Source organism: Lepisma saccharinum, chromosome 14 (genome assembly GCF_977018435.1).
Source record: "Lepisma saccharinum chromosome 14, izLepSacc3.1, whole genome shotgun sequence".
NCBI classification, from domain to species: domain Eukaryota; kingdom Metazoa; phylum Arthropoda; class Insecta; order Zygentoma; family Lepismatidae; genus Lepisma; species Lepisma saccharinum.
Genome location: NC_139242.1, coordinates 61,807,131 through 61,829,481, shown reverse-complemented (window position 1 = coordinate 61,829,481; position 22,351 = coordinate 61,807,131). Strand labels below are relative to the sequence as shown.

General features: G+C 40.0%; 1 protein-coding gene across 6 annotated transcripts in view; it reads right to left on the bottom strand.

Moving 5' to 3' along the window:
• The window catches only part of trio (trio Rho guanine nucleotide exchange factor), an 820,581-nt gene that overhangs the window by 727,812 nt on the left and 70,418 nt on the right, over positions 1-22,351 (bottom strand). For all 6 annotated transcript variants that reach the window (XM_083135769.1, XM_083135773.1, XM_083135771.1 and 3 more), the window contains exon 2: positions 5,914-5,978. The gene's annotated coding sequence lies outside the window, so the exon portion shown is untranslated. The remainder of the gene's footprint in view (positions 1-5,913; positions 5,979-22,351) is intronic.

Below are 22,351 nucleotides of genomic sequence, written 5' to 3'. Positions count from 1 at the left end.
GGGTCCACCATAGCACACCCGAATCGAATGCCGCATCAATGGAGTGGAAGCATCCGTCATCTTCTGTCCGGAAGAAGTTCAAGACAACTCCCTCGGCAAGTAAGGTGCTTCTCACAGTTTTTTGGGACGCCCATGGTGTTTTGTTGCTGGACGTTTTGGAACAAGGAACCATCAACGCTGCACGTTACTGTCACACCCTGTCCAAATTGAAGCAGGCTATTCGGCGTAGGCCGCCTGGCCTTCTCACATCTGGCGTGCTGTTGGATGACAATGCGAAACCGCACTCGGTGAGGGCTACGCAACACCATCTTGCAACCCTTGGTTGGGAGCGCCTTACCCATCCGCCGTACAGTCCCGATCTCGCGCCGAGTGACTTCTATCTGTTTCCGGCTTTGAAGAAGGCTCTCGGAGGAATACGCTTTGGAAGCAATGCTGAGGTGACGCATCTCGTGCAACACTTCTTCCGTATACAGACACTCATTTTTTCCAAGAGGGTTTTTAGAAGCTTATCACGCAGTATGACAAATGTCTGAATGTCCGGGGTTCCTACGTGGAAAAATAAAGTAAGTATGCTATTCCTTTTCTCATTTACGTTTTTTGCTTTTCCTTCCCATCTCTGTCCACTTATTTTCGGACTCTCCCTCGTATGAACACATGCGAACACACAATAACGAAAGAAAGGCCTCTGCGATGGCGTACAGGTAACGTCGAAGCCTGATAATAAAAGGTATCGGGATCGATACTCAGTGGAGGCAATCAGTGTATCCCAATTAGCCTATCTGTGCACGAAATGGACTTGGAAAATCAAATAAAAACGAAACATTATGAGAAATATGGATAATTGAAATAGTAGGTCCAACAAGACTTCCAGGAGAAAAGTACTCCATTCACGGTTTACTCTCTAGTTATTGCTCGCAATATTTATTTATATTAATATTTATATTAATAAAGCAAAGATTAATAAGTTGAAAAGTGTATTAGGATATTTCCTCACAGTTTTATCCCCACAAATACAGTATTACACACCTAAGATACCTCGATATGCGCACCTTTAGTTCCGCGACAAACGTGAATTCGATTGACTGCTCGCTCGTGGGAACAGTGCAGTTATGCGCATGCTGAAGCTACACAAGTGCACGTCAAAAAAAACTCTACAGGTACAAGAAAACTGAAAGGAAATATCTTAATACATTTTCAAGTTTAATATTTGTTTTATTGTAGTTACAAGACGGACACCCTTGTATGTACGCAAGAAGGCATTGAAATTCGTCTCTTTCCGTATTTTTTTCTTAAATTTGGTAACGTTGCTTGCAGACGTTAAGATGTTTCAAAAGCTGAACACGAAATTATTTCAAACTCTGATACACTGACTTTTTCTAAGATGTATGTAACCATTTCTCAAACTGAAACACACACACTCAAAAAAAGAAAAAAGGAAGGGAAAAAATAGCAAATTCCGGTCAGGGTAAATGTCTAAATACTTTCAAAGTGGCCGCGGTGGCTCAGTCGGTAACGCGTCTGACTACCATACTAAAGGTCCCGGGTTCGATCCCCGGCCGGTTCAAATCCGGGAACTTTTCTAACGTTGGAAGCGGCTCCGGCGCCCACCCAGCGTCGAATGACATGGGTACCTGGGGGAAACCCTGGGGGGGGGGGGTAAAGGCGGTCAGGGGTGTGATGCTGATCACATCACCTCCACTCACGACCGGATCAAGAAAGTGTGGGGCTTTACCCCCACACCCCCTATACGTCTTCATGGCGTGGTGCTAAGCAAAGGGGAGCACTTTACCTTTTTTTACCTTTACTTTCAACAGTGACGTTTAACCATGCAAATGGCTGCATAAAAGGCATTATAATTTAAGGTGGGATAAAGAGGGTAGCATGACAAGCAAATCTTCTTAATTAAAAAAAAAAGTGGATTTCTCAGAAATTAACCAAAATCCGGCGCCTATACCAAACGTTACACCTGGATGATCCTGAAAAGGAAAAAAAAAATTTTTTTAACCGTGAGAAGAGCTTGGATTTTTTTTTATCTCGCACAAGAAAATTCGAATACAAAGCCAAAGAGAGCCACGCAGTTAGCGACTTTATCGTCGCAACCACAGGCAGGCAGCGTCTCTTTGCAGGGGAAGGAAGGCCATTATCGTCTTTATATTTGAGATACAATGAGACATAAAGCTTAGGGTTCAATGTCGTCGCTGCAGAGAAGGTTCCGGAAGCTCTGCTGTTGCATCTTCTTACTCGGAGTCGTGAGATTTCATTTAAAAAATGACTTGGCTTTTATGAAGGATATGAAAGCGCCTCAAAGACCCGGCAGTTAACTTTATGCCGGAAACTGCTGACGGAGTTCGATAAACTGAATACTCATCTCCTGCCAGCTGTGAATGCATCTAGTGGATGCATTCGTCACATTTCCCATACCAGATTGCACGCACATGACTAATGACTTAGGACTTTGGATTTCTAGGTAGTCACAAAAGAGGATGTGTAATATACATATTGTGAATTCACAGCTGGTCGCCATGGCGTAGTGGTTAGCGCACCGCGCTCTGAAATTATATTCTGGGTTGGAATCCGGAGTATTTAAAGTCACCGTGACGGAGAGATCGGGGTAGCGGAGAGCGAAGCTGAGGATTCTACATGGTGAGGTAAAAGTTGTGATAACATAAGTGGGAAGTGCAGTGCCAGGGTCGTCGCAGAAGAGTTGAACGCCAGGCATCCAGAGAGAGACAGCATCTCACATGTCACATTGTTGCGTGTGTTGCAGAAGTTTAAACGTAGTACCCGACGTCTAGGGTGTGTCAGGAGTCAGTCAGAGATCCATACTCCGGGTGTTGCATTCGAACAAGTGGCACCCCTACAACATTCAAATGCAAGCAGGACCCACTGAGTGGCCACGCCGTTCTCCGGACCTTACGACTTGGGGCCATCTTAAATCCATGGTTTCTCAAGACAAGATCAATGATCTCCGACATCTTCCAGCACCGTATCCAACAAGCGTGTGACTCTGTGGACCCTGCAGTGTTATTGCGTGTCCATGAGGACTGGCGGAAACGTCTTGCATTTGTGTGGCACAGAACGGGCAACGCGTAGAGCACATCTTGTAGGGCGCCAAATATGAACTTCAACTGTCAAAATATCCTCATAAAATAAAGATAGGGGGAAAATAACTGCATATTCTTGTTTCCGAGAAAACGCACATTTTATCTTTAACGACGTGCTTAATGACACCCTTCCCATTTGAAAATCTGGAGGTAATTCCAAAATGGCGGCTTTCAAGATGCATACTGGACCCATCTGGTGTGCCCCCACCCCCATTACCCATATCCGAAGTTTCATCGTTCTCCGTCAAGCCGTTTTCAAATTAAAATGGTGGTACTGGACTTTTGCCTCACCCTCTAGATTCGAATCTTGGTCAGATGTGTGTGTTTAAATGTATATGTTTCTCCATATCGTAAAGAACCTTAATGAAAGGTACACTACGATGTGTATCATTACTTCGCCATGCATCCTCGCCAGTACAATTAACTGTAAAAAGCTAGAAAGGCGACACAAACAAAAACCTAGAAAGATGCGCAAGGGACGTAAAATTGGCGACTACACAGCACACACAGGCACAGGCAATACACAGCAGAACGGGTTTTTCAGGAGCGTGTGTACTTCAAATGCAAGAAAAGACTGTAAAGCAGTAAATGTGTACACACACACACACACACACACACACACGCAGACGGGAAGGGGGATGCTTGAGTAGATAAAACATAATGAAACAGGAAACAAAGAGCACACCTACTGTAGATGTTGCAGGTGGATTATTTTCGCAACACCCTTGGTTATACTTCCCCTGGACATTTAATACAGGGTCTGGAATAGTTGTGCACAGACGCAGGAAGCTACTGCGCATGAATCTCTGCTGTGTAGAAAGTTCTCTCATCTGTAGCATCGTTGGTTCGTGATTTAGATTCGTGATGGACTGTACGGACTTCAGCAAACTCTGGCCGAAGCCAAGTTGGGAGGACAACCCTTCCTGATTCTGCATTCTTACTTTATCTTACTTAGACGGGAGCGCCGGATTCGATTACCGAGACGGGTTATCTCCGGTGGGAATTCTACCGACAACGTTCATGCAACTAACCAATAAATCAATGGGTGCCTGGAGCTAAAGGTAGCTTGAACCTGGTGCTGATCATATCATGTCGACTATGGTCGAGATCGAGAATGTGTGAGACCCTATCGCCGTACCTCCTATGTGCCTTCATGGCATTGTGCAAGGCACACGGAATATCTTTACTGCGAAGATGATCTGATGAAATTGATGCAGTAACATTCACAAACCGAACATCCATGCCTAGACTCGAATCCAGAACCTTTGGCGTCGAGTCCGCCACGCACGCGGTCTATCTCAATAATAAATTACAAATCTTCAACATGAAACGTGTATTTCACTGTTTCCATGAAAATAAAAAAAAACGTGAAAAGAAAACAGAAAAGGGAACTGGACAAAGAAAACCTAATTCATTTACAATAGGTAACAGACATAGCAATGGTGTAGCACGAACATTTCACATAACGATCTATTTTCAAGATTATCTGAAATTAACTGTCAAGCCTCTTGCAACAGAAAATGTCATAATCGTTGGCAGGGTGGAGAAGAGTCCAATTCAGAGAGCACAACGATAGCTGATTAGTTACAGGTCAACACATCCGTTTGGACGAAACGGAACAGCGGGCCACGCGAGTCGATTGTCGACGGTGATTATGATCCGTTGTGATCCGATGAACTGGATGAATTACGTCCTACTATGACTAGCAATCGTACCGGCAATTATTGGTTCGTGAAAACGACATCTTTGAATCACGGATTTCAGCCAGCCAGATGAGATTAATCATGTCATTGTTCGGATATGTCTGTCCTTTTATTTGCATGGGACGATCAACTAATGTAATGAATGCATTGTAGTCTCTTCCAATACAGTGTCTCTGATAGTATAGCAGTTAATGTTGTCGCCTCAACCAAGAGTACCCGACTTAGATGCACAATTCTGAGCATAACCTACTTGTACAGTAGGCGTGCGAACTCTATTTCTCACTACAATACGTTTCTACTATACGATCATTGTAATGACGATTTCACACATATTGATTTTTCAAGTTGTCTTTATATAAATTGTCAACAATGCGACGATATCGACTTTCTGGTTAAGCAATCTATTCTTTTTTACTAAAGTTACAAAAAAAAACACATTTAGTAAGAATTACGATATAATCAACTTGTACCGTGCAAATTGTCCATGATTATTTTCATTAATTTTTCTCTTACATCCTGTGTGTGTTTTAAGCGATGGATTTTTATTAGGGCTGAACCGATACCGACGCAGATGTATCGGTATCGGCCGATACCAGTGATATCGGTATCGGAAAGTATCGGTTGGAATTCATCTACCGATACCGCCGATACTTTTCCGTCTATTGCTCACGGGGTCCGAAAAAATACCGCGCGACACTTTCGCGGTCTAATTATGCTGGAAATTATGCAAAATTCTGAAATATTTTCTTGAATATTCTTGGTACATTGATGCACATAAGTGGAAAAGAATATTTACACACCAATATTGCCAATATTTTCAACAATTTTTAATTATTGCAATTTTCAAGAGTATCAGCTCAGCCCTAATTTTTATGTATACTGGTGCAGAAGTTGTCAACAGCTTGTTTTGAGTTTTCTTTTTATTCTTGAAGCTCTTATTGGGTCAAATAAAGTGCACGAACATGGTGATGGACAACTTGCACTCGTGGATCCCACTGTACATGGTACATTCTATGCGATTCACACTTATATAAGAACGATTAAAGTGTTATTGATACAGTATGTCATTCAAAAATTCACTAGCTGTAGCTTACTAGATTACTCACCGTGTAGGGGGCTCCAAACACGTTGGTCCTCCTCTCCAACTGCAAGTCCTTCCAGTGGTCAATGCCTGAAAATGGAAAACGAAACAATGCATAAATATGAAATTAGGCTACTCGTGTTCTTCCATTTAAAATAAGAAATTATTAGGGAGTGTTTAGAGTACCTGACAAACATTAACGCATTATTCAAAGGGCGTACGATTTGTTTCAGCTAAGCAAGAGCTTAAATTTGTAGCCAAAAAAAAAATAAGGTTCTCCTCCAGGTAGTTTTGAAAATCTTCCACAAATCCGAAGAATCTAATTGCTGTGCTGAATCAGTGCCTTCATGAAAGATTTTTCATCAAACGAATATACGTAGAATCTTCTCTTTTACTGGAATATTGTCAGAGGTCAAGGAGATATTGAAAATTGATTGATTTACTTCGCCTTTGGCGTCACTTTTGGCTAATTTGCGAAGATGCCGATGAGTGATGATATGATGAAATTGGTGAATGCACACACAAACACCCATGCCTTGGCCGGGATTCGAACCCGTGACCCCCTGTCGTCGCAGCGCGATGCGCTAACCACTCCGCCACGGGGGCCGGCGAGATATTGAAAAACTTTAATAATTTCGGGAAATGTATTCCATTCACTATGACATCTTCTATCATGACAGTCTTGCGTTATTACATCAACTTCAACATGTTTACAATTAATTCCCAAATGAACATAACTTTATCCAACGCGTGTTGTATTGCGAACTGAGTATTTGAACAGGTGAACGAATCAAGTAAGGCTTATTATTGTGTCAAATTATTCCTTGGTTTATAATTTATGTTACGATAATATATACAAATTGTTAAACATTATTTAAAATACGCTATTTTAAGTGGATAAACTGCTTGTGAAGTTCAATATTATTGCAGCAATGAAGGTGGCGTCGGTAGACATGTCAACCTTTGTGTTTTCTGTGGTCGCCATGAAAGTAGTTATCATGCTCTGCAGGCCAGGTTGGGTAACCGCACATTCGTCCAAACCATCTCCTCGGTTTTGAGTAAACTCCTGGGCTCTGTTTGAAACGTATAACTGTCTCATTTTGATATGAGGTGAACGGCAGTATGTTTACACACAGTGACAGATACAAATCCAGTACTGTAATAATCCCACCAACGGTGTTCCACTCGAGCAGTAGTATAGTGTATTGTACAGTCACGGACACTTCTAAATTGTAACAATTATGGTGCAGTTACAACCCAGAAGTGATCGTGACTGTATGAAGACTGCGGACCTTCCTTCCCAATAGACGTCATTCGTGGCTCATCGTTCCGCCAATGAAAGTCAATAGAAAAAAAATAATATTCAACACCCTAGCCCAAACTTTACCATCTTATTCTACCGAAACTCTACTGCTCTTGTGGTAGTTTTGCTGTCTCCATACTATTGATATTTATTTTCCTCTCCGTGTTCACAAGCGTCGCCAACGGATGGGTAAGGATGGGCTCTAGCCCACCGTGAAATAGTCTTTAGTCCCCACCCGAGTAACCTTACATGCTCAGGAGGCCCTATTAGAGCACGAATGACACACGCAGAGGGATAAAGAGGGGGGAGACAAATAGGACTATGCGATGTCCATTTTCGATATCGAAGTTCGACAGCGATTGAATATCGATATTGATATATCGAGTATCGAAAATATTGGCACTGTTATCGATAATATCGCACAGCCCTAGAAACACATAAAAAAAGAGATGAAAAGGCAGAAAACGATGAAGAAAGTATTATATACAGAGAGAGAGAGAGAGAGAGAGAGAGAGAGAGAGAGGAAGAGAAGAAACGGGGAGTTGGATAAAAAGAGAGGTGTTTCTTAGAATCTGACTGAGCAGAGCCTTCATTGATTAATTTGGTCTATTGCATTTCGCTATTGTGCCACTTTTGACTAATCGTGAAGAAGAGGATGAGTAATGATATGATGTCCACACCCAGGCCGGAATTCGAAAACGGGACACCCGGTCTCGTAGCGTGCTATGCTACCCACTCCTCCACAGAGGTCGGCAACGAAAATTATTTCGTCTACCTCTGCGCCCACCAAAACAAAATTCTATGCCGACAACTCTGTGTGACACACCGCATACGATATTTACATGCTGGCAATTTAACTTCACTTACTTAACTCCTTAGGTTAATCACATCAACAGTGGTGAAGAACTTATGTATGAAGGACTCGGAAAGAACGAATGGAAACCCTATGCCGTGGTGGGATTCTACAAGGTGAGACCAGGAGCCGGCACTCGAGGCGGTCAATCACAACAGATTTGCGGAAGACAACAAAGAAAACCAAGCAAACAATGGTGATGGGCAAAAAAAAACAACAACAAGAAACGAATGATATGAAAGAGTAATGAATGAGCTAAATGGATAGGGATGATTTATTTAGGCTGACGTTAACGTGTCTACGCTACCAAGCACCAAACAACTACAGGGACATCAGTCCATTTATATTACAGTTACTACGTCCTGGAAAATCAATCAAGACCTCAGGAACAACCTTGGTCTCCGGAGACATAAACGCCAGCACGTAAAATGCCAGTTAATCACTCTTGCTCGAGCAAGTCAGGCTTTTGTACCGATGGAAGTACCACCAGTATAAATAAACGATAGTTTCACAAAAGAAATGTACCATGAAATTAGTAATATTTTCATTGTAACGAACATTTACTTATAAAACTTTTAAATTCCAATAGTCTTGAACTCGTAAATAGGTTTTCTCCGGTTACCGAACTGGTTCAATGGAGCTATACATCGGTGGTAAAGCCTCAAGTCGAACTTTCATTAGAGTAATTACCTTAACTGCAAATTTTTCAGGAAAGCATCCTTTATCTAGGATATAGACAATGGTCAAGAGGATTTTGAAAGACTAATTTTTCTATGAACTGTATTCCAAGCCACTATGACATCATCAATCATAATTTTCTTCATATTGGTACATTATTGCATTAGTAAAGTACAGGGTGGCTAAAAAGTCTTTCCAACATTACGAAGGTTTATTACAAAGAAACTATTACAGTTACAGCTGCATGGCTTGTGGCAAAAGGAAAAGGAACTCAAAGTTTTCCCTTTTGTTCTAGGTTGAGGCTGTGTTGGTATAGGAGGCGCTGCAATCGCTGGAACTAAAAATGGCGTCAGTGCAGGATTTGCTGTACAGCGAATTTCTTCAATCAGGTGATGGTCGTCCATATTTCCTCCTATAATTTCGATGTAGAGCAATCGGTGATTTGGTCTGATGATACCATAAAATGCATTGAGCTTTCTTCTGCACTGACGCCACTTTCAGTTCCATCGATTGCAGCGCCTCCTACACCAACTCAGCCTAGAACAAAGGGGGAAAACGTTATGAGTTTCTCTTTGTTTTGCTACAAGCCATACAGCTGCAACTGTTATAGTTTCTTTGTAATGTTGAAAAGACTATAGGGCCACCCTTTAGTATATTAGCCACAAGTGGGCTGCAAGTTTTATTTTAATTTTCATAGAATTCCCTTCTCGGGATCATCTTATTAATGTATTTGTTTCTTTTCGAATGTATTGCATCTGACACTTTTGAAGAGAGACTGTTAGCGAAATGCACAGTTCATTCATTTCCACAAGGAAACGTCTATTATGACGTCATAAAAACAACAAAAATACACACACAGGGAACCAACCCTAACTATCCGAACCTACTCAGAATGTATACATAGTAACACCACGAAAAGCAATCCATTTTATGCGGATGGGTGGAATTTATCTGTACGGTTGTTCATGAATGGTGGACCTTGTGCTGCATCTAGATGTCAAAAGTCAAACCCGATGCACAACATAAGGAGTCAGTCGCATGCCACCAGTATGAAAGATCAAAGTAACTCTTAGGGAGAAATCACACCGAAGCGACAGGCGACACGTGCCGCTTGAGGATTTCACCAATCCAACGCAGGCTTTGTTGTCTCCCATGCCGTTACGGTGTGAAACGTTGCTGCTGATTGACTAGTTCCCAAGTGACACGTGTCTACTATTGTTTGTTGGTGTGAATTCTCCTTAATGGAATTTTCCGACCAATGTGACAAGCGACACGCGTCATTTGGAAACGAACCTTCAGAAATAAATGCAACCTTTCGTACAGGAGTGACAAGTTGCTGTTGCATAGCTTGTGCGCCACTCGGACGGTACAGCGTGCATCGTGTCGCCTCGGTCTGCTGGTCGCACTTGCGCAGTGAACATTTTTTTACAGACTGAAGGAGCCCTTATCGCTCGTTTCTTTAGCGTGAAACCCGTGTCTCTTCGGTATGAAAGCTGCTAAGTGTCACCCATTTCCCAAACACTGAAATGCGTTCGTCCGGGAACCGAACACGGGGTTAGTCCAGCATTGCAGGTACAACTGGATGAAACGATAGGTTAGCCGGAAGCAGTGCTTCTTGATGCGAACATTGACCTTCATCTCGTACCAAGAGCCTTCCTGCCCGCACGCACATGCATACAAAGCCGTCAACGAAGAAATGCACGTTTACAGATTTCTGCTTAAAAACTCAAGATCTGCAACGTAAGTGCCATTGTGGGAACCGTAGCATACAGTCAGAAAAAGCGGGGAAACGCCACATCGCTTGCAGAAAGCATAAGCAACGAGACTGCGCCTAATCAAGCCGTTACTAGCTCAAGTTACGGGAAGATCTTGTTTTTAAAAAAGAGCTCTATCGCTCTGGGAGAGTGCATCCATCCGGAAAAACCTGTTGCTTTTTTACTTCTGATTTTTTCCCGTTAACCACCACCCCCCGTCCCTCATTATCCTAGGTCTGCAAAAAGTAGGCAAAAAATATCCAATGGTCATCCAGCGCATGTTAGCACCAGCATACCAACTTCAAAGTTTCACGAAGACAAATAAAGAAATTAAAACTACGGGTTCAACCTTCTTCTTCAAGTATTTGATTGTCTGGAACACTCGGCTCGCACCAAAGCCTCTACCTCAACTGTGATGTGAAAATCTGTGACCGTTCTCCTTATAATAAAAATTTGTTATGTTTAGTTGTAGGAGGTTTACAAAAAATGTGTTAATTGCATAAAAGCGAGTTGTTGTTTTTAAGTCCACTTTATTCATAGAAAGACAAACAGAACTAGACCTACAGGTTAAAGTGGAATCCGAACCACTGTGTGACTCCACCAGTTATCGTACCCACGACCCTTTAATTAAACTGCGATGACGTTACCACTAGGCCATCGGGAAGGCCCAAATAAAGGGAGTTGCATCACGCTGTTTTAATCATTGTGATCAAAATTAAATAAAAAAACTGTAGAATACTGGCAACTTCTAACCTCATTGACTGTGTATATAGAGAGAAGCCATAAGGAATCCAATAGTATTAGTATTCTGTATTAATAACCCTAGTGTATTACTGATAGTTTTCTTGTATTTACACTTACGTTAGAGATTTTGTTTAAAGCTCACTTTATGTACAAATAGGCTATAGTCGGGGATGTATCTACTGTTTAAAGTGGAATTCGAACCACTGTGGTACGTGCCTCCACCGGGTATTGAACCAGGGATGTCTTGAGTACAATGCGACGACGTTGCCACTACGAGAGCGGGGGGTGCTCAAGGATTTTGGGGGTTCCGATTAATGTACAGCGTGTAGGCTGATTTTGCGATTGGTAGTGCAATTTGTGGATTCACGGTCGAATCAACGATAGTTGATGACAGAGGGGCAAGAAACTTAACTCCCAACCCTGAAGCTTATTTGCAGTTCAAAAACCTGTTATTTCCATACTCATTTGCATAATATTTATAGCATTCTGGGTTTAATTTAATAGTAAAAGAAAAGCCTGCGATTGAGTGGGTGGTTAACAGAGGACATTAAATATTTATTTACATACTTTCAGGATCGTAAATATGACTTTATTGGGTGTAAATACTGTTTTCCATGTCTTTCAATCTCCAGTTGCTAAAATTGTTCGGGCAACGTTTGAAGTTCCAGTTGGAAGACCGCGTTTCCCGGAAAGAAGAATCCGCTCAAACGGGAATTGGTACGGGAAACCTCTTGAATTCCAAATCACTACGAGGCACTACCCACACGCGATGTCTATCCTTACTTTTATATAGAGGAGAACATCACAATCCACCGAAAAACGTCCAATTCCCTCAAGCGAACGGATAAAAACTGCAAAAACTGCTGTTCGCTCAACATATTCTCTTCATCCAATAACAATCATGGTTCATTCCGTAAATGGTTCATTGCCTCTTGTTCCAGGGAGGCAATGGTTCAAAAATTTATTTCATGGAATTCCTAACTGGTTGATAAATTGGTGCTTAAAATATATATGGGTGTGTCAGGATATGCGGAGGCCATTTGTACTCGTCAAGCAGCACGGAACAGGTCTGTTTTTAGCTTCATATCTTCTTGACTTAATCTAATGCCTCAAAACTTCTAACCTATCACATCAGGTAAACCTTTACTACGACCTAAATATAGTGTGAGAACATGGTAAACATGTCGCAAAGTAAAAATATACTTCAGCACACTCTTAAAGAAACAATAAGTTGTAAACATTTTTAAAAATTGGAACACACTCTGTCTCTAACACACTCTTTTTTCCTTTCCTCATTACGTTCAATATTGCATATGCTTTAATTGTTTATGAATTATGATTAGTCCCTTCAAATATTCTCTCTGAATTTTACTTACGTACATATCCGGCACTACAGTTCTGGAAGAACCTTGGCATCCCCAATCAGTGTTGCCACAATATGAGGGCACAATTTCCCTTTCCAAGGGGTAAATTTTCCCTTTTGCACCAATTTTTCCCTACATCTAAGTAAATTATATAATAATAATAATAATTAGTAGTAGTAGCAGTAGCAGCAGCATTATTAGTGGTGTGGTGGTGGAAGAAGTAGTAATACGTAGTTAAGTATTCCATTGAATTTGTTGTTCCTTTGAATAAAAAATATTTAATTTTTTTTTTCACATCTCAGTTTCATCACTTCCTGACCAGATGTCCCAGGTTTGAATCCTGGTCAGGAATACATTTAATGGTTAATCCTCATGACCTCCTCGTTACTATTCATCCAAAGATGCATAAAAGCAACGTACAATAAACTTAAAGGAGCAGTAACAAGTAGGAATAGTAAAATAAATAAATAACATAAAAATGTGGATATGAAATCCGAAATTAACAAACTGTAATAACTGTAAAAATTTCCCTGCAATTGTGGTATTTTTCATAGAAATTCCCTTTTCCCTTATGGCTAAAATTTCGGTCCGAATTTCCCTGCAAAAGGGAAATTTCCCTTCATGTGGCAACACTGTCCCCCATCCATTCTTCTCTATCTTTGCAGCATTTCTCCAATTTCTAACGTCAAGGGTTTTCAGGTCTAGCCAGCGGTTTCGTGCCTTCCTCTATCTTCTCCCTTCCATCTTGGCACGATGAATAGCTCTTGGTGCCCTTCCTTCCTGCATTCTCGCAGAATGTCCAATCCATCTTAATCGATTGTTTGGTTGGTTCATTTGGAGATTTAAGTCCACTTTTTGCACAGTTAGGTTAATCGGGACTGGACCTACAGTTTAAAGTGGAATCCGAATCACTATGTGCCTCCACCGGGTATAGTGTTGCCCACGAGACGAGAATTTGGCCTGTCTCGTCTCGTGGAGTCTCGTGGAAATGCTGTCTCGTCTCGAAAATATTCGTTTGTCTTATGACACATGGTCAATCTCGTCCCGTCTTGAATTTTTAAAAGCCTGTCCCGTCTCGTCCCGTGGGCAACACTAACCGGGTATCGAACCCGGGATCCCTTCAATACAAGGCAACGACTCTACTACTGCGCTATCGGGGAGGTACCCATACAAACGAGTTCCATTTTACAAATGTCACTACACCATCCATTTCTAGTATATTGTCTATTTCTATGATATTGTGTATTCTCCAGGTATTTTTCTCTGACAGGTCTATAAATTCTTCGTACTATTTTTCATTCGAATACACGTAGTTTGTTGGCATCTTCGGCACTAATATTCCAACCATTGATCTTATTAGTGTTTTCCATATTTTCATTTTTGTTGATCTTGGTATTAGTTGCAAAGTATGAACGATTTCCTACCATTTTTCACAAACTCTATTATTATTAACTGCTTATCCGCGATAAACAAAACTTTAACCCCTTCAAAGTTACAGTTGATAATTTTTAGATCTTCGAATTTTAAATGTATGTGACTATACCTTATTCGTAGACGATCTACTTTACAATGACCTTTCTACCCCTTAGAAGAAAGGTTCAAGCTCCGTAATTTGATTCGTATTCGGAACACTATCGAAAGGAAAACACCAATAAAAACAGGCGATTTCTTTGGTTCCTTGAACTGAAAACTTTCGTCAAACAACCAAGTGCAGTCATACCATAAATATATTTTTTCGCTGCCAATTACAGACTGAGACTGAACAAAATACCGAATTATAATGCACAAATTGCGTGCATGAAAAACATTACCGCCACATTACAACACTGAGAAAGTTGAAAAAGGCTGCTGGTAAACCGACAACAATCGATTCGTTCTTTCTCTGTAGCTCGTAACGACCTTGTTCTTCCATTGCAACATGCAGCTATCCTTCTGATCCTATTGATACGTCATGTTAAGGCGGGAAAAAAGAGACCACAAACAAACATAAAATGGCCATAAACTCTGCACTTCAAAACGCCGACAGCCGTAAATGTCTCCAGATTTACGATTGAACCCACAAGTGGCGGAAGCAGTGTTGCTAATTCTGGTATTTTGTATTTGTATTTTCTCTTTTGGCCAGTACATACACACCAATATTCACTACATGTAAATTCAAGTAAACTAAAACAAACTAAATACAAAAACACAAAATCGTAAGCTCCTAATATGTGGCTCTTACAGTGCAGTTCACGCTTTGCTCAAGAGCATCGAGTTTTACAACTAAATCGATATACTTTACATGTAAAATTAACTTTCTGTAAGAAGAAGTAAGAAACTGTCTCCGTAACAGAGAAGTTAGCATAGAGCGCTGCAAAGTCAAAGATATCAGGTTTGAGACCTGGTTAGCATAGATGCGTGGTGTCATTGTGCTTCACTCATGTCATGGGTTCATCCTTCATTCTCATCGTCGCGATTAAGTCAATAACAATAACTGATATAGAAAGAAAGAAGAAATAAACAGAAACACACAAGAAACAATTAATCATTTGCAATTACTAACCTTAGTATCACCATTGTTTCGGGCTAATCTCAACGGTGAGATTGTGGATTAGATAAAACTTATGGAAACACTCGCAAAGGAACACCAATACCCACGTCAGAACTCGAACCTTGAAATTTCGATGCCGAGACCGTGAGTGGACTGCTCACCGAGGCTTTTAACTTTCTTTACAATGTTTGTACTTTATTATCTTCTGAGTTAATCGCAACTATGGATTACTAGGAGATGGAAAAACACGTACTGGTCAGACCTCAAACCAACACCTTTCGCCGGGTTGAGTAGACAACGCGCTCAACCACCATGGCGACGCGTCACAATCGGACCTTCGACTGCACAGTGGAGACCAAAACGTGCCTCCACCGAGAATCGAACACTGAATCCTTGTGACGACAAAGTGGCAGCGTTCATTCTGGACACGTTCCTGTCCTACCCAGTACAAAGGCAACCTAGATTCAAGGATTAAACCACTAAACGGTAAACTGTTGATATTAATATAATTAAAACTTAAGATAATTTTTCTATAACTTTCTATTTCTTCGCTACAACAATGAATCTTCCTGAATAAAACCAAAGGTTTGTGAAAGCTCCGTCTACCTCGGACTTTCTCAGCACGATTCGTGATAATGATAATACGGTTTTCGAAAGAGAGAGAGTGATTCAGGCGTATCGAGAGGGATCCAAAGTCAATGTTCTCGCATCCAACAAAAACGGTAAACATTTGTTGTGGTTTGTCGACGTGCAACATTTTTTTCCCAAGCTGAAGGAAAAAGCAAAATGCGGTATTTCAGTACATTGCCTCTGAAACCAAGAGCATTAACTTGCGGAATATAATGGAATCATCCAGGAGTAAACAAAACTAAAAATAATTCAGGCGCCAGCACCTTTTCCTCAGGAGCCAGCATTTAAAAAAAATAAAAATGTATGGCAAATACAGGCTAAGACAAGCTATGAAATGTGACTGAAACCATTTAATTTATTAATTAATATAAGATTGGATTAAAAAAGCCATTCATTCTTGGGCCGGAGTGGCCTTCCCAAAGAAGGCTCAACTGTAAACAGCATGAATAACTATGCAATACATTCTAATATATGGCCGTGTCTTTCATATCGCTGCAGATATTAAAATTCGGATAGCAAGAGTGCAAATAATGGCATGTTTATTATTTTGCTTTAATGATACGCGTGATACAAAAAAACACAAACATTAAAAAACACATAGGGTAGCCCGGGGCTATATCGATCATTTCACATTGAACAGTACATAAAAAATTGAAAAACACTTTTCCTCCCAAAACTGTTAATTTATTCTGAAACACCATTCTTTTGACTACAAAAGTGCACAATTTAAAATTATATGTTTATATTTCTGATAGTTGTAAAAATGGAAAAACTGAAACACTACACATTGCAAGATTTTCCTAAACTACGGGGTAATTCTGATCATTGACGGGGCTATTCTGATCACTTGCAAAATCACATGTCTAGATACATTTTCCACAAATGAATTGTATCTTACCAAAGCCCCGTCACATATGTATTTCATGAAACCAAATGTTCCATCGTTGACATCGTATCCAGTCATATTTAACAGCACTTTCGTCGGAGTAGTACAACTGACCGCAAAAACCGCAAGGGATATTGTCTTCATCGTTACCGACATTCTTAATTTGCTGTCGTTTTTTTTTTCATTTTCTTCCCTACAGGCGTATGCTCGTCAGATGGCATGCTCCCACTTTTCTTCTACACTGTTTTGTCTTTTCTGGCTGTTTGGTGAGAGATGGGATTATTTCAGAGAATGTTGAAGTAGAAGAGGATCGTAATGATCGTAAAAGCCCCAAAAGCCGATATTTCTTTCATTGGTTGGCTACACTGCGCTATACAACTTTGGCGCCACGAACGTGTATGACTAACAACTAATATACCTACTCCATTGTTACATATATAGTTACCCACTTACTAATAATAATGTGGCTGGTACAGCTTACGTTCTGTAGGTTATTTGTTTAACTATGCGAAAATGCACATTCAGAGCACATACCTTGTTTCCAAAACCAATTTTTTACAGGCACATTAATTTACAAACAGCAGCAATGTCGTGCGCATCTCAACCGTGTAGGTTCTCCTTCTCCACTGATGCCATGAAGTTTGCAAACCCGAGCATTAACTATGCCCTAGGATCGAATATTCTTTCGTCGATCGATATAGCCCCGTGATCGATATAGCCCCGGGCTACCCTACTGTACTAGTTTTTTTAAAGGTAATGGAAGTTTCCATAGAGATATGGAAATGTTGTAATTTTTGTTATTATTTGTTGAACTGAAAGTAAAAATTCAGTCGCCAGGTGAAAATTTTCAGACGCCCTGTATTTTTCTAATCCTAGATGATCCATTTCTACATACACGAAAAGCTATTAACTTCAAAATTTTACAAAATCAATTCAATGGTCAGTGGTATTTTAGAAATTATCTGTAAAGCACTGGTCAAAAGACATATGCAAGTTGGCTACAATAAACTCCACTGCTGATTCTCTTCTCATGAAGTCAGGCTTAGTACTTACTTAATTTCTCTGCTACTTGGCTTTGGGTGTCTCTGGTGGGAAATACGGACGGACAATTCATTGAACACACTGCAGTGTCAATTGGACTCAATCCATCCTTGTGTAATTCAACAAATAGGCTACTACGATGATAAATCCAGTGGTAGCAAATTGCCACCTCAATTGGGAGGTGACTGCAGATATACTTTGTATCCAAGAAGTGGTCGGATTCGATTTCTCGTACGCGTCAGCTGCTTGAGTCTCACGTTTATAATTCCGATCCTAATTGCAAAGTTTACGAAAGTGCAATGCGCCGCTACCTAGACAGATATCCTACTCAGCAATATGTTGCTAATGAAATAAAGAACATTCATTTCTGTCATAATTTGCAGCTTTCTATACTAGCATTCGACTCATGGAGCAACTGACGGAACACCCAGAGTTGGCAACCTTTCAACACGACAAAACTGTACGCACATGTCAGAAGGACCGTACTTTTGCCTGTTACATATTAACCAGTAATTGTCATTATCATATATATGATGTCGGAGGTGTGAGTTAATATACCAGCACCTTTTCACGTTTTACACTTTCCTTTTTCAGTTGCTATATTTTTTGGACAATAAATAACTAAGCCCGGAGTATAGTTTCGCTTTTTAAATACTTTTTTTAAAAAAATTATACCGATTGTTTGTTATTGTTTGTTTTGGCACCAAAAGTAATATTTTGTTGCACAATTTATTCTCTATTCACGATATTCTGGTACAGAATATCACCACTGAAAATTGTTTTAAGTTAACAGGGATTTCTACTAGCAGTGTCACTCATCCAACGTGCTGCCAATATATAGGACACTATGTATTACAAGGTTCATATATTCAATACTGACATGTACCAACTGTTTCAACACATGTAAAATTCTCTTCAGGACAGCCTTCAGGGTTGGGACCGCATGGTTGGCAACCCGACAGGCACTATCCTTTCCTTCAAAGAACTGCTACAAATTCACGCTCCGAAGCCAGAAGACTGATATTAAAAAACGCAGTCATCGTCATCGAAAAAAAATGATCCAGGAGATAAATTGCCTCACACTATTGTAAGTTTATGATCTCTTAGTTCGAGACATGTAGGTTTTACATGTGAATACATGTACATGTTCTGGACTTTTGACGGAAACAGACCTTTTCTTATGGATTACAATAAAATAAGGACATCAGGTCATGGGAGGTATCCATGTGTGAGAAGTGGGTTCGATTCCGAGGACATCCGGAGTTTTCTCTAGTTCCTTTTTAGTTCAAGCACGCATATCTTCCTGCCTGCTGGATGTCTATTTGTGTGGTGTATATCTAGTTTTGTGATGCCTGGAAATGAGTGTGTCGTTAGCTCTCAAAACTTAGTAATCTTCTCTAGAGGTAAACTTAGTAATCTTCTCTAGAGGTATCTCCTGATCGGATAACAGAGAACGTCATTACCAGAAAAGCTTCAAGAATAACTTGGTTTCTGAATTCTCTGGATTTCAACTCTGAAATTATATTATTAGTTATTATCAATAGTATGTTGACTTAATAACACATTAAGATGCTGACCAAGGCAAAATTTATTGTATAAAAAAAATGACGAAGATGCACAATAAATTCTGTGTGAATTGTGAATCTTCGTCTGAAGAAGACCCTATTAGAGGGTGGAAACGTTACGTTTTTAGTGTATATTTTTTATACAATAAATTATGTCTTGGTCAGCATTTTAATGTTATTAATAGGGCTCGGAACTTGAGGAAATATCCTTTTTTATCCTAGTGTCCGAAGACGAGGACCAACATAATATATGTTCATTTTGGGTCATTGTAGGCCAGAAAAGGGTGGGTTTTATTTGTCTTTTTTCGGCTTATTGGTCCTATTTTAGCCTTTTTTTTTAGGTCTTAACGGCGTTTTTTTGCAACTTCACCTTCTTTCGACTACGTTTTTACTGCCCATTCTCAATTCGAATCATCATCAGTTCTTCACCTCTTAAACATCCTTTCTGTAGTAAAGAAATAAAAAAAAAGAGAGAAATAAATATATTTGAACCGATCCCTGAAACGAGAGAAAAACATTTTTGGACGACTGAAGCAAGTACGGTACAAGGTCCTTTAACGGTAACTTGTCTGGAAGGTCGCGCTGTATGTGGCAACTTTCTCTTGTTTTGAAGCTTTCAGCACAGTGTATACGACCAGACAGCACACGCCTGCAAAGATCTCAAGGTGCCGCGCAGAGAGAGGGGGTATAATAACTGAAGTTATTAATTAATTTGGATCACATTTATACGTCCTTTTTTCCGTTTTTAGGTCCTTTTTTTGATATACAGCGTGTATCAAAAAGAATCATCCGATTTCAAAAGGCAATATTTAGGAAACCAATAAACATAGGAGCTTGCGGTAAATTGTAAAATACATGTTGGCATATAAAGTTTTACTCATAATAAGTTTTACTTTGAGCACCACCCCACTGGCATCTTCTTAACAATGAGCTTCCTCAACAATGGATCGGCTGTAGGGGGTCTACCGATTTGACATGACACCATTGCCAAGCGATATCGCCAGATCTCACAGTCTCCGATTTCTTGTGGTGGTTTGTGAAAGACTCCGTGTATGTGCCCCCTTCCAAGAACTGTGGACGATCTTTGAAACCGCATAACAGCAGCAGAGATTGCAGCAACACCAGACATGTTCGCTCAAGTATGGGGGATGAATTTGACTATCGTGTGGATGTATGCCGTGCATCCAGAGGTGGGTATATTGAGCATTTGTAAAAATTATGTAAGTAAAACTTTATACTCTCACAAGCAGTTTACAATTTACTGCAAGATTCTATGTTCATTGGTTTCCTAAATATAGACTTTTGAAATCCGATGATTCTTTTTGATACACCCTGTATTTATAGGTCTTTTTGGGCAATTTATAGGACTTCAACTTCCGAGCCCTGGTTATTAACATGGAAACAAGGCTTAACAGTGTTAATATTGACTTATGTAATCACGAAACTATTGAGAATATCTAGATAACAGCGAAAGCAAACCACACTAGAAGGAATTCTAAGCTGATGTAATTTTCCAGATTTTTTAATATCATATAGGTTTTTTGAAAGGGGAGGAAAATTTGAAAACAGCTGCCCTGGGGGCGAGAAAGGTCCAGCCGAACCTTAACTCTGTAATCTGGCGGGGGGGGAACACAGAATACAACAAAAGATACCCGAGAAAAACGAACTCGTTACTTGCGCACCCGAAAAAAAAGTAGCCGAATGAACGAAGAGGAAACGGTTACCTCAAAAGAACCACAGCAGAAAAAGGCGCAGCTCTGAAGTGAGAGATCCACCCACTCCGACTAAAAAGCCGATGTCAGCGACCTAGGGAAGCGCTTTGAACGTTTGGGAAGCGATCCCTTATGCGCTCGTGTGAAAACCGGGGGTAAAAAATCAATGTTGTGGAACTCCGGTCATCTCGCCTTCCCAATCCCAATGATAAATGAATCCAGTTTCTCCGTATCAATTTTTCAGCTCCCCGAAAACGAAAAGTGAACGAAATAGCCTACCCTACCAATACATAAAACACACACGCAAAGTGAAATATTTCCGAGAAGAAGATACAAGAATTGCAATGATTTCTTTTGAAGATAAATTGTTCTTTTGTCTTATTGCGTGCCACTTTTAGCTAATCGCGATTGTAGATGACCGCTGATTAAATGAAACTGAACAGAGTCACAAATACACTTGGCTGGGACAAAATACACACAAGAGAGGATAACAATGGGTGTGGATCCAGGCAGAAGAACCTCGTTAGCCTGTAACAATGTAATCATTAGGGAAAGGCACTTAATGACCTAACAACAGCTAAAAAATGTCAAAGCAAAATTCATCCATTACCTAGAAATAGTAAAAAAATGCAATCTTTTCAAACATTTCTCTGCTATTAGTTTCTCAATTATAATTTTAGAGAGTAATATAGTGGATGACGATACAAAAGGGGGTAATACGCATAGATATTCCTGAAAGAAACACTGATAATTTCAGAATCTGCAAGTAATACAATTTAAAATTAATTTGCGTGAAATAATTGTATCGTGTACTGTTATTGAGAACTCAAATTGCACAAGTTTTCACAATAAATCTGAATTAAAACGAACAATATACTCTTGGAGAGGATTCTCAATTCACAGTCAGTAAGAGAAAAATTTTCAGCTGACATAACTTAAAAATAGAAGTAGAAGCTATTAACGATCTACTTTGTTCCTTGGAAATGCTGTTTGCTTATGTGTGGGACAATCATTAACAAACAGAAATATTCAATAGTAAATAACATCTCAAAATATACCAAAAAATGTCACAGTCTTCCAGAAAACCAATGAAATCGTTAAAAATTGCCTAAAAACTGCCAAGAAAATGACATATCCCTCCAAAAAGTAAAATGCGAAAAATGTCCAAACAAATTGTATTTATTTAACCAATTTGTTTCATGATGTACATTTGTATATATTCGAGCAATACATCAACCTTTCTAAAAGAAAGATACAAAATCATAAAATACTAGTAATTATTATGCATGTGAAACTGGAAAATGGCAGTATAAGAGGAAAATTATCGTTAAGAATGTGATAAAATTGGTACAATTAACTAGCCCCCCCTTTCGGAAGTATATAACTGAACCACAAGTAACTAG